General features: G+C 39.3%; 1 protein-coding gene across 1 annotated transcript in view; it reads right to left on the bottom strand.

The window, feature by feature from the left end:
* Nucleotides 1-12,276, bottom strand: part of pde3b (phosphodiesterase 3B) — a 50,615-nt gene that overhangs the window by 21,436 nt on the left and 16,903 nt on the right. The gene's annotated exons all lie outside the window — the stretch shown is intronic.

Here is a 12,276-nt window from a genome sequence, read left to right as displayed (position 1 = left end):
CAGTGCTTGCACTCCAGAACAGAATACAGTCAGAATTAGAGCAGGTTGCGTAACACAACACCGCTGGGCCTCAAATGACCCAATCTGCTGTCTAGATTATGACTAACTTGACGTAGAAATCTCCATGTAATGTAATGCTCAAACTTTGTCGTCAAAACACATGAGCTTATCAGGTTTTGCTTGTTTTGAATAGCAAACTAAAGTGTTCTGAGATAACCCAAAAAAAAAAGCATGTGGCTCATTCTACAACTGGAGGACATTTTCTGTTCCCTATCATGGAATTTCAAATAATCCATGCACAAGATACAGAAATATACACGTACAGAAATATACACGTACAACTGTTGTGTAACTGTAGTAAAATTGATTCCTAAATACTATCTAAATAACAAATAGCTATTGAGCACCCCCTGAAAGTTTTTGTCTCTTGACCTAAAGACACTCCTCTCTTCTGTTTATATATATTTTCAGCTATCTGTGCGTGTCACTAAAAACAATACATTCCTACTAGTCGTGTTATCATTTTTAATCATACTTGACCAGTTTGCAGCTAAAACAGCAAGCATGCACTCTTGATTAAAAACTCTAACATGAGCATTGCTTTACAACCCAAGCTTGTGTATTAAAAGTACATTTGTTTTTAAATAAAATGTGACTTTATTTAATTGCAAAGGATTTATTAAGCAATATTGTTGAAATATGTTAATAAATGAGGTTTCACCAAACAACTGCAAAATGTGATATATGATCAATAAAATATCTGATGAAAAGTGTCACTGAGCTGGACAAATTCAAATTGTTGTTGGTCTGTTCCTGTTTTTCTTGAAAACATGAATTATAAAATGAATGGTCGCTTTTTCAAAAACATTCAAGTCTAAATTGTCCTATAGGAATGCCCCTTGTGTTTTAACATAGAACCTTAAGCCTAGATACATACAGTATGTTCTGTTTACAGTCTTAACTACAAGCCTCTAAGTCGTCCCAATGTGCTAACAAGCCCAGGCACCATCCAGTTTCACTGGTCCAGCCACAAGAGGGCGAGACGCACATGTTTGCTTATCAAACAGGTTATTACCTTAGTGCAGTGTTTCCTAACATTTATGGACAAATTATATCTGAGAAAAATCTCACAGCACACCACTAAACAAAAATGCAAACATAAGTATATACATAGGACTGAAAATAAAAGTCATTGATCTTTACTCACAAATGAGTACTAGTTCTTAATTCTAACAAATAAATCGCTAAATAAAATGTTTTTTTTAAGTGTTTGTAAATGAGTGTCACACTTATTAGCATGTGACATGAACACAAGACCAAATTGTTCCATAGATGAGTGGCGCACTCCCCATCTCCTCTCATCGCGCACTGCTTCATTGATCAAAGTGGCATGTTGGGTGTTTGTCATCAGAATCTGGACAATGCTGCCAAACATTTAATATGGCAAATAAGCCCTGCCATGGCAACCTGACACAGAGGCCAGTAAAGGGTGGGGGATAAAAATACAAAAACAAAACATGGCAACGAGATGGCGGGAGATGGCCAGAGGGCCGAGTAGGTCTACAACATGGCTGATCTTGAACAAGTCATTAGCTGTGAAGTCAAGGACGTCAAGAAGGGGAGGAGAACAGTTAGTGAAGAACACACAATTGAAAACACGACCTACAGAAAAAGACGAAGACTCCTGGTGACCTGATATTTTTTACTGAGCCTTTAAATCATACACCATCCATCTTGAATACCACCCGTCTTCATTAAGGTCTTGGGTAAAATGGAGCCAATCCCCACGGACACTGAGGAAGGCACGGGGTACAACTTAGGCTGATCTCAGGCTGATTAATCCATTATTACAATAAAAGTTCCCAAATGTAAAGAGTTCAACACACACTCGAGGTCACGTTCTTGACCTTGTTATCTCTAAAGATTAGGGGTGCACCGATCACAATTTTCCATCCGATCGTCGGATGCCCACCTTTCAGCGAGTGCTTCCACATTTTCAGCGAGCACTTTATGACGCGAAGCTTTGTAAAAATACACTTGACTGAGAAGGGCCGTCTGCCTCTGGCCTCGATCGCCGGACGTAAACCTTTTTCAGTCGGTGCTCAGTCCGTGTTTTGTTACGAGGCTTCGCATCATAAAGCAGTTTCTGAAAATGTGGAAGTGCTCGCCGAAAGGAGGGCATCCGTCAATGACGGTTTTTGCCCACCTCTAGATTTGACAACCGGAAAAACACCATCACTAATCAAATTGAAGATTTGGAGAATCATGACGCCCTTGATACACACACATATTTATATATAAATGTGATTCAAGAACAGTACATTTTTAAGTGGAAAATTTAGATTGTCTTCCATTTGATCACATCTTTTAAATCAAAACCAATTTTCCAATTCAAATTGGTTTTTGTTACAAGCCTAACAGCAATTAATTCACTTGTTTCCATTATTTCCCAACAAAAAAAATGGTTGTTAGAATGGATCAAAGAGGTTCTCGCATACCTTGTAATTCTGATGACCTTATTACTACATGACCCAGAAACACGAAAAGCTGGTGCCACCTTTACCACCTAGGTCACAACATACAGCTTATTGTATGTGCTGGGGGGCTGTTTTAATGAACAGAAGATATTTTCTTCAGTGATGTTATGACAACATGACATGATGGTATAAGTGAGGTGACGGCCAACTAAGCTGTTCTCACATGCCAAAATGCTTGCATAACAACAATACAATACTTCTCACGCCAAACACATTTGAGTGCACAAGGACATACTTGCATTCTGAAGTCACTGGAAGCAAACATGTCAACCCCTCTAATTGACGCGCTTGCCACTCACCACATAGCTCGCGCCTGTGTTTGTGCATTTGATCAACATAAAACAAAAATGGAGCATGGTGACAGAAGCACATGAAAAACATCACAAACGTGCTGGCCTTCAAGCACACGGGAAAATGTAGGACATTGGCGGGGGGGCACTCAACATGAGAGCAGTCATAAATATCTCTTAACAGAACTCAATAAACTTGTGCAAGCTATAAGCGGGCCTGCTAGTTGCACCTGTGTGTCATATTAGCGAGGCTTTAGCACTGTGGTGTGAGAGAACGGACCTTGCTCAAACTGATAAAAACATGCTAACTAGAGCGTGTGTGCGCGGGAGGGTGGGCCAGAGAAAAGGTATCAATGGCAGGCAGGACATTTGTATGGAGGAGGGTGACCGTGCTGACGTCAGCCTGCGCACTGATAATGAGGACTGAGCTCCGGCTGCCAAGACACGCACAGCCACAGGAAGGGGGGAAAAAAATGATATGGAAGCAAACACAGAAAATGACGACAGGTCTGCAATTTGTGTCCATGTGTTTTCTTGTTCCACAAGACTGAGTAGGGAAAATGGCTAATTGGGTCTACTTTGGCCAGTTTCACTTAGGAGTCTACTCACTTTTGTTCCCTGCAGTTTAGACATAATGGCTGTGCTGACTTCATTTTAAGGGGACAGTACATTTACACTGTTATATAACCTGTATACTGGCTACTTTACATCTTAACAAACGTGATCAAAGGAGAAAGTACGCTGTCTACGAACCTTTCTCGTATTTTTTTTTGTATTGCTGACATGTTTTCTGATGTCCATATGTTTTCTTAAATTTACAAATAATGTTCAATTCAATAAAGGGAGATTCAAAGGCCGATCATAATTTTCTTTGAGTCAGTTCATTCAGATTAGAAAAATCCCCATGAGATTAATGACGTTCAAGTGTCTGTCAGCAAAAATTTTGTATCGGGACAGGCAATGTTTTAAGTAACATTTTAACATGTTCAACATCCACCTAAGTGTACAAGTAGAACATTAAAACTAATGAAGAAAAAAAAAAAGCTTCACTCTTAATTTTAATGACAAATGAGAAGTGTGTATGTGTAATAAAACGTGTGGCCGAAAAAATTTAACTTCTTCAATTCACGTGCACAGTGAATTGAAGAAGTTTAATTTTGGCATGGCGTCACATCCGCAAATGTCAATTAGAAATAATGTCCTGTTTTTAACAAAGGGGTGAAAATTAAAACATGGTTTTAAAATCTGATTCATCGAGTAATCGACAAAACAATTGACAGATGAATCGATTATTCAAATAATTGTTAGTTGCAAACCTAAGAATGTGTTTAAAGTAACAAGCATTCAAAGCACTCTACAAGCAGCTGTCTGGAAAGTGTGACGTCAATGAATGTTCATGAGCCCCCAAACAGGAAACAAGAACAGGAAGTATATTATTTTTCCAGTCATAGAGCCCTGGAAATGAACTCTAGACTTAACCCTCCCAATGACTGCATATTATGATGACTGCTATATTAATTTTCAGGTTTTTTTATTTGCTTAATTCATTGTTTTTGAGGGCCAACCGATTTCCTAGTCCAATGGCTTCAAATCATGTGAATACTGGGTGGAATGTTGGGAAAACACCTTTGTCATCCGTTCTTTCATCCCTCCACCCTTCCAGTGCAATCAGTATATAATGGACATGTCTGAAGGCTTGTACGGGGTGACACAAAAAACGTGATCTTTTTAACAATCGGTGTTGTTCCGATACCGTTTTTTGGCCCCCGATACCGATACCCAGCTTTGCAGTATCGGCTGATGCCGACACCATTCCGATACCTAAATAAAAATTCTCAGCATGAAAAAGCTGCCCTGTTATTGGTTCAGAGCATTCAAGGGCCAATATGATATCTTAGCTCGGCATGCAGTGAACGCGTCACACATCAGTGAATGCCGTGCACGAGCAAGACACAAGATACTGCATCCAAAGTCCTATATTAGCGTTGGAATGAATGGTATTGGCATGTTACTTGTTAGTACTCCCTGATACCAATACCACTGTTTTAATGCAGTATCGGTATTGGAACAACACTGTTAACAAGTAGTGATGCAGCGAACATTCGGCCGAAATAAAATTAAAGCCAAAAAAAATATGGCCGAAATAGGATGTTATGGTGCAAGCAAGCAAGCAAGCGTCTGTTTGAATTAAACAGTGAACGCAAGGTGAGTGTCCGCCTTGCTTCTCGCTGGCTTATCACCGTGTGAGTTTGCACCGGTCAGTCGCAGCAGGTCCCGGGGATCATTGCGCACACCGGCGTGCAACAATTAAGCGGGTCGAAAAAAGACAGAACTGCCGTGTACTGCAGTACAGGTGAGTCACTTTCTCCTGCAGTGCCTTCCTGTTTTTATTTATTTTTTAATAAGAGCCCCTCGAACGCTTCCACTTTTTCACCAGAATCCCGGTGGCCGCGCTAAATAATTTAGCTAATGCTAGCATTATTGCTGTTAACAGTTTTAAACACGGAAACACTTAACGCTATCTCCGGGTGGCTACAGACCTGTACATGACGTTGTGTGCGACTTTGCAGTCCGTTCCCGAAGCTGATTAGCAGGTGCGAACAAATTTTAAACATTGGAGAATATGTGAATGTGCGGATTTTAAGTGCGCCGCACCTTGTCCCGCTGCATGCATCCGTGCCCGCCTGTGCGAACTACATAGACTATAAAGTGCAATCGCACCGCCAGAAAATGCTCAACCCTCATTTGGTGTTTAATGTACCATTAGCCAACATGTCTGAGGTGTGGGCACATTTCAATTTCAATTTTGCTTTGTTAAAATGCCAGTGCTAAATAAATATTGTATAATAATATTATAATTTTAAGTAATTATAATAAATGCAATGATAGTAAAAATTTGCATAATTGTTTGCGCTGTTTCGGTTTTCGGCCAAGCATTTGTCATTTTCGGTATTGGCCCAAAAATTTCATTTTGGTGCATCCCTATTAACTATCCAATAAAATTAAACGTGATTGAAGAAACATACTTTATTCATAGTAATTGAAACCTTAAAACATGCCATTTAAGAAACAAAAATGGAATCCCAGCTATCCCAGCTGAGAGGTTGCAGCGGCCAATGAGGAATCTCAACAGCAGATTTTAAGAATGCATTCATTTCAAATAGCACGCCACCAAGAGAAAATAATTTTTTTTAATGAAAATGTCACCAGTTTCTTAAATTAAAAAAAATAAAAAATTTGAACTATTTTTCTTCCATCACTCTTGTTCTGTGTGTGTGTGCATGTGTGCATCACCGGCCTGTACAAATCAAACGTTCACAGTTCTCCAGGTGGCTGGTCCTCCAATTGCCGGCAGGGCAACCGAGCAGGCCCAGGAAAATTATGAAGGGAAAATAACAGCAAAATATCATGCTGTTTGCTTTTGTCATTCACCTTTCAGAAGCTGTCCACTCACATTGTACAGTGCACTGGCTTGCTACTTGCCCTAGTTGGAATGGATCCAATGAGTTGAATATACACTGCAGATAAAATCTGCATCCAAAGAATTCCCACCAGTGAGGGGCAGCAAGTTTGCAGTTAAACAATGTTGATGCTCTTGTTCTAAAATTCCAAGTCTCTCTAAGTCATGTAACCTCATCAACAGAAATGAAGATAGTCTGTTATACTTTTTACAAACATCCTGCGCATTGCCATTTTATCTAACAAATAATACCCAAGATGCACAACAGTGAACATAAAAACAATAATAATCATTTTAACAATAATTGCTATAATTAAATTTGGAATTTGCTAATGAGTAGCCTAATGACGTAAATAACTGTGACAAGGACGCATTTCTTCACTTTTACCCTCGTTCTGTTGCTTGTAAGTGTTGTTATGTATGTAGGTGTGTTTGTGCCAGTGCAATTGTCACTTACAATAAAAGGAGAGTGTGGATATTATGAGAGGCTGTTGGCAATGACCCCCATTAACCGACTGCACCTGGACATTTCTAAAACAGAGGCTCTCTGAGCTATGCTTTCTAGCCACAAGCACCGGGAAAACCTGGATGCGTATAGCACTCTGTGGACTAAAGACAATTCAAAATAAAATAAAAAATCTGCGCCACTATTGACAGTAGGGTCATGTTTAGAGACTGTTTTTTACTTAAAAAAGATGTTATATCCTGCCATCTTACCTTGAACTGCTAACTGTCTGGTACTAACTTTTCAAACTGTGTACTGTATTGAAATGAGACACCACACATCCCAGAGGAAACCCCCACTCCCTTTAGTTTGGGGTCTGGGTTTTATCACAATGTGCAACTTTCCTGCCTCTCCTGCCACTCTGTCAGGCTGCTTTTAGTTGAGAACATACATTTTCAGCAACACTAAACGTGACATTTTTCAATAATTAGGTTTCCTTGAATTTGTTATCTGTCATCTAATGTAATCTAAGTTAGTGTAGACCATGAGGCAAAAACTATATGTGTTGCAGACATTTGATGAAGTTTTGAAAGTTTATAAAAAATGACCACATAAGGTGTTTTTATGCAAATGAAAACTCTAAATAATATGCAATAAAATATTCTCGATTATATTTCATCACACTCAAAATTCTTCCCAAGTTTTGTGTGACGCTGGTGACAGTTTTCAAACATCAAATATATATGGTTGGGCAGTTCTGGGTGCTGACTTTATGACTCTTCGGAACTCAATTTGAATATTATACAATGCCGCGACTGGGAAGCCGAATTTCATCAACTAATGTTGCATACTGCAAGTTTGCTCAAAGTCCAAATTCAGGTTGTCATCTTTGCACATATTTGGACTGATAAATGATAAATGTTACCTAATTTTGGAAAATAATGAAGACATTAGGAGTGCCAAAGACAGAGCCACAGCAACTAGACAGATCCATTTCACCTGTGGGGCAAAACCTTAGAGGCCAATTTGAAATGTTTTGCCAGGACGTCAGGAGTCGTTCAACTGTTTTGCAACCGTTTGCAGATGAATTTCAGAAGTAGTTCAGTCTAGTAACGTTATGTCTTTTTCAATCAAGTTGTGATATGACAAGTACTGCATAGCATTACTAGAGACAAACGTTTCAGTTCACTATTAACTCACACTTGCTAGACACAGAGGAGCTCGCAAGAACAACAAGCACAACACACAGGCCGACATAAATGCCACAATTTGACTAAGGTCAGCCCTTAGACGTCAGTGATGAACTTTTTACCACAGTGGTATGTTTCATGTTCAAACCGCCCATAACTTTTTGCAGGCAACATCAAAAGTCCGCAGGCAGCTATTAGTATTGCCAAAACACGCCTTACTACTTGCAGGATTATGCCAAGCATAAATACACCGCAGTGATGCATCTGAGTGGGATACACGCATTCATCCTGGTATCTGTTTCTTTTCTCTGCTAATTGCATTGTGAGCTGTCTAGAAAGCTACAAATTGAAGCAAAATGGAAGAATGTAACCACACAAACAGCATGAGGATAGCAGAGTAAGAGATGATTTATTTAGACGAGCAGTGTGAAGCTGTGCCTATTAAATTTACAATAGAACCCGCACAATCAAATGCAACTGTCAAATACACTACTCAAGTAAACATTCTGTTTTATTGTGTTAACTTGGATGAGCTCATATAATTCTCTTTCCCTATATATAGATGCTGACAGTTTTATCTTATCTTTATAAGTTCTTACGAATGGGCGACCTCTGCAGAACACTTCCAATTGAAAAAAAGAAGAAGCAATTTTCCCTGAAATAAAAGTGGTGCACCTAACACTTGATAGATGCAACTATTTGTCTTTTGCAACATACAAAACAACACATTCTCACAGCTGTATACAGTTTTGGATGGCGAGCAGGTGGACAAACGGTTAACAGAACTACTGCATTTTTACTGTCGCACATTTTTGTGGCCACATATTGCTGGTGTGAACTCATAAAGGTTGATAAAAAAATGGCACACAACAGTAGAGTTGTGCAATATAACGAGATACTGTATATTGCAGTGCGATATAAAAATGCCTACCGTAGGACATAACCCTCTATTTTTGTTGATTTCTTATATACACACAACTCAAATTTCTTCTTCATCTTCTAAGTGATCCTTTTACATGATTTGCGTTCCTAGTTTTTGGACTGAGACATCAGTCCAGTAAACGAGGGCTTTCAGGACAAGCCGACATACTTGTGTTGTTTACTTTGCACTTTCAGTGGTTAAATGGTAGGCATGCTTGAATGCTACATGAAGCCAAAACAAAAAGAAAAGTTGAAAAGTTTGTTATTTCAAACATTTTTAACATATTTTTACACTGGCAATTAAGAATGTTAAAATGGGTAATAAGAATCTGCTCATTTCACACACCCGCCGCCTGGTCATTAGAGAAAATTGCTTCCGATTTCTATTTAGAGTTTTGATTTTAGTCTTGACTTTTTACTCAGATTTTTTTTTTTTACTGAATGCTTTTTACTGTGTGCTTTTATTGTTGCCTGTGCTGTGCACTTTGGTATTTATTTTATAAATGTAAAGTGTGTTACAAATAAAATATATGATTATTATTTACTTTTTTATTCCAAATGGATTCCTCTTTCCTCTACATTTATCAGTTATACACACGGCACAATATACTGTACGTGTACAGTAGATACTGTATTTTTACCGGTGGGTGGTTGTATCTCTTGCTGAAACCCGGAAATGCTATAATTTGCGATGTTGCCACTTCATGCAACTGGCATTCACATTTTGAATAATCACAAAGCAGTCACCAAGACTCGGCTAATCGTGAAATCTGTGGCAGAAGCCTGCACACTGCAAGTGTACAGTGGAGGCTCACACAGTTCAGTTGATCCCAGACCAAATGATTGGTGCCTGTTGTAATGGAGGCACAAAGGAGGCTAGGCCAAGCAAGGCCGGGGGCAGTGAGGGGCAAGGCCGTTCTGGAACCTGTAATGGAAACGTGCCTTTATAACGCAATGGCTTCACAGGCGTGAGTCTGAACCGGGTTCCTCACATTGGCAAGCACTACACTGTCTTGGCATATAGAGTTGAATCTGTAAATATACAGTTGTACAGTTTGTGAGGGTAAAAGGCCTCATGATCTAATCTTGCTTTATCCACCGCTACATATATTAGCCAAATTACAATCAAGCTTTTAAAAGGTAGTATTTATCAAAGACTTTATCGATGCCAGGGGGCAAAGGTGATCTCACCGCAAATGTTTTCTACTGAAGCAGTGCCCCCCCCCCCCCCCCCCCCGACTGGACAGATTTTCTGAATGAGTCATGCAGAAAGTAACCATTTGTATGCCTCATTCCGTAATAAAATTGAGTTAAAAATGGGTAGACACTTAAACTATGTCAATTATGGTTGGGGGGTGTTCAAAAGGTATGTAAGGATTTACTTCTTTATAAAGCTGTAAATGAAAACAAACTGTCACACAAAACCAAACATTGTCAAACTCTTGAATTATCTGAAAAAGGGTTGTGTTTTTAGGGTAGATCACATCTTTACATGTAAGGTTTCTTCTTTCATGCGACGCTGTTTGGACCTCTGTGGCCTAGAGGCATCAGTGCAACAGAAAGGTTATACCTGATATGGACATGAGAGCAAGATCAGGGACTCAGAGCCTTGTAAGGGAACATCTGGTTTTATCGTGGAATCAGTGCAAGCTCCTCTCATAAACACAACGCCTGAGCCCCGGAGCTCTGGCCAATAACAAGCATGCGAACACAAACGCCATCCATCAGAGGCAAGCCATGAGAGGAGGAGTTAACAGGGAAGTGGAAGCGAGAGAGAGATAAAGATAAAGAGTGTGTGAGAGGAATGACTGCCACAGTGATTAAGTAAATCATTTACAAGCAAGTGAATGAAGAAGCATTTGATTTCTCATGCAGGCAATGTACTTCATTTCTAAACTCTGACATACATTGAAGTAGACTGTGAAATTTGGCACTTTAAGTCAAATGAAGTGCATACTTGAGTCTCATTGTATATTTCTGACGTTTTTGCTGAAAGGACGGATTTCAACAAACATACCTGTGAATCTGTTGGTGTGCTCCATAGCAACAAAGGCCATGTTTCAGGCAGTCCTTTCCTCCTCACCCAATCACAGTGAGTGGGCATGGGTAGGCTTCACCGTGGTAAAGGTCAGAATCGCTCCCGCTTCCTAACATGCCTTGTGCACAATCTAGTGATTCTGACTATTATTTGTGCATAGTAGATACAGGCTGGCAAAACCTGGATTAGATGATACCAGGTTCAGAGAAATTTGAAAATTAGCAAAATTAGTAAAGAAGTAAAATTATGAAGTTTTAGTCAAACAAAAAAAACTTACAAAACTTTCGGTATTCTTGCTTGATAATTAAACGTGGATGGCTGTGGATAGCATTTCCATACTGCTCGGAGAAGGCGGACATGTTCTTTCGCTCGCAAACCGGAAGTACATCGGTGGAAACACGGTTTGTTTAGCGATAATACATTTTCTTTCAACATAAGTAAAATGAGTAATTGTCCGAACAATTAGTAAACCATTTTTAATGACAAAAATGTATTTAAAATCTTATTATTTAAAGCCATGAACTTATTCATATAGAAAAAGCCTTAAAAGGCAACACAACTAGTGTACTGTACAGTACAGCTAATTTTTTCTTATTGAATTTACTTAACAGTTAACAAGTGTTTAGAAGGGTGGGAACTGTGTGGTGGGTTTGTTATGGCTCAGTAGATGCATAACTCCCTCCTCCCTCAAAATAAAACAAAAAATATCTATCTATCTATCTAAACACACACATTTTTACGACCTCTACTTAGCGGCAATTCACCTTTTGTGGGCAGGCGTAGAACGTATAGCCTGCAACAAGTGAGGGAACACTGTATATAGACATGTCAAAAGACATTGCACATTTGCAAAGGTGAGGTGTTGAACGCAACTATTTCATACTATGAGCCGTTTCGAAGTATTGTTGTTACAGTGTCAGAGTGGCAGACTATTAGAAACACCTCTCACGTATTAATAACACTATGCAGGATTGCTGAGGTTTTGAGCTACATGCCCTCGATAAATCATTGTCCGAGCTGACAAGAGTGTAGGTCAGATCATAATGCAGGAACCACTTAAGGCCAGATTTTGCAAGGCCTACTTGGGCTGAGGCAGAATGCGCTTGGTGCACTAGCACGTCGCTCCACTGTCAGATGAGTCACACAAAAAGACCTGAGGTAGGTTTACTAAACAGAGTCAAGGTGAGCAAAGGTACTTTACATACCCGATTTAGTGCCAGATGTTAGTTTGTCAATTAAATGCCTAATTTTCACTAAGAGAACTGAACTGAATTTTGTGAGCTAGATTTATGTATTTTACAATATTCTGACATCTTGCGTGATTTAATGTACGGCAGCAAAGATCTCTCTGAGGTTTTGTGTGACATAGCATCTTGTATACAAGTGGCTTTAACA

Source organism: Leptonotus elevatus, chromosome 3 (assembly GCF_054856555.1).
Source record: "Leptonotus elevatus isolate MCC_2025b chromosome 3, RoL_Lele_1.0, whole genome shotgun sequence".
In the NCBI taxonomy this organism is placed as follows: Eukaryota; Metazoa; Chordata; class Actinopteri; order Syngnathiformes; family Syngnathidae; genus Leptonotus; species Leptonotus elevatus.
Note: the sequence above shows the minus strand (reverse complement) of the source record. Positions and strands in the feature narration are given on the sequence as shown.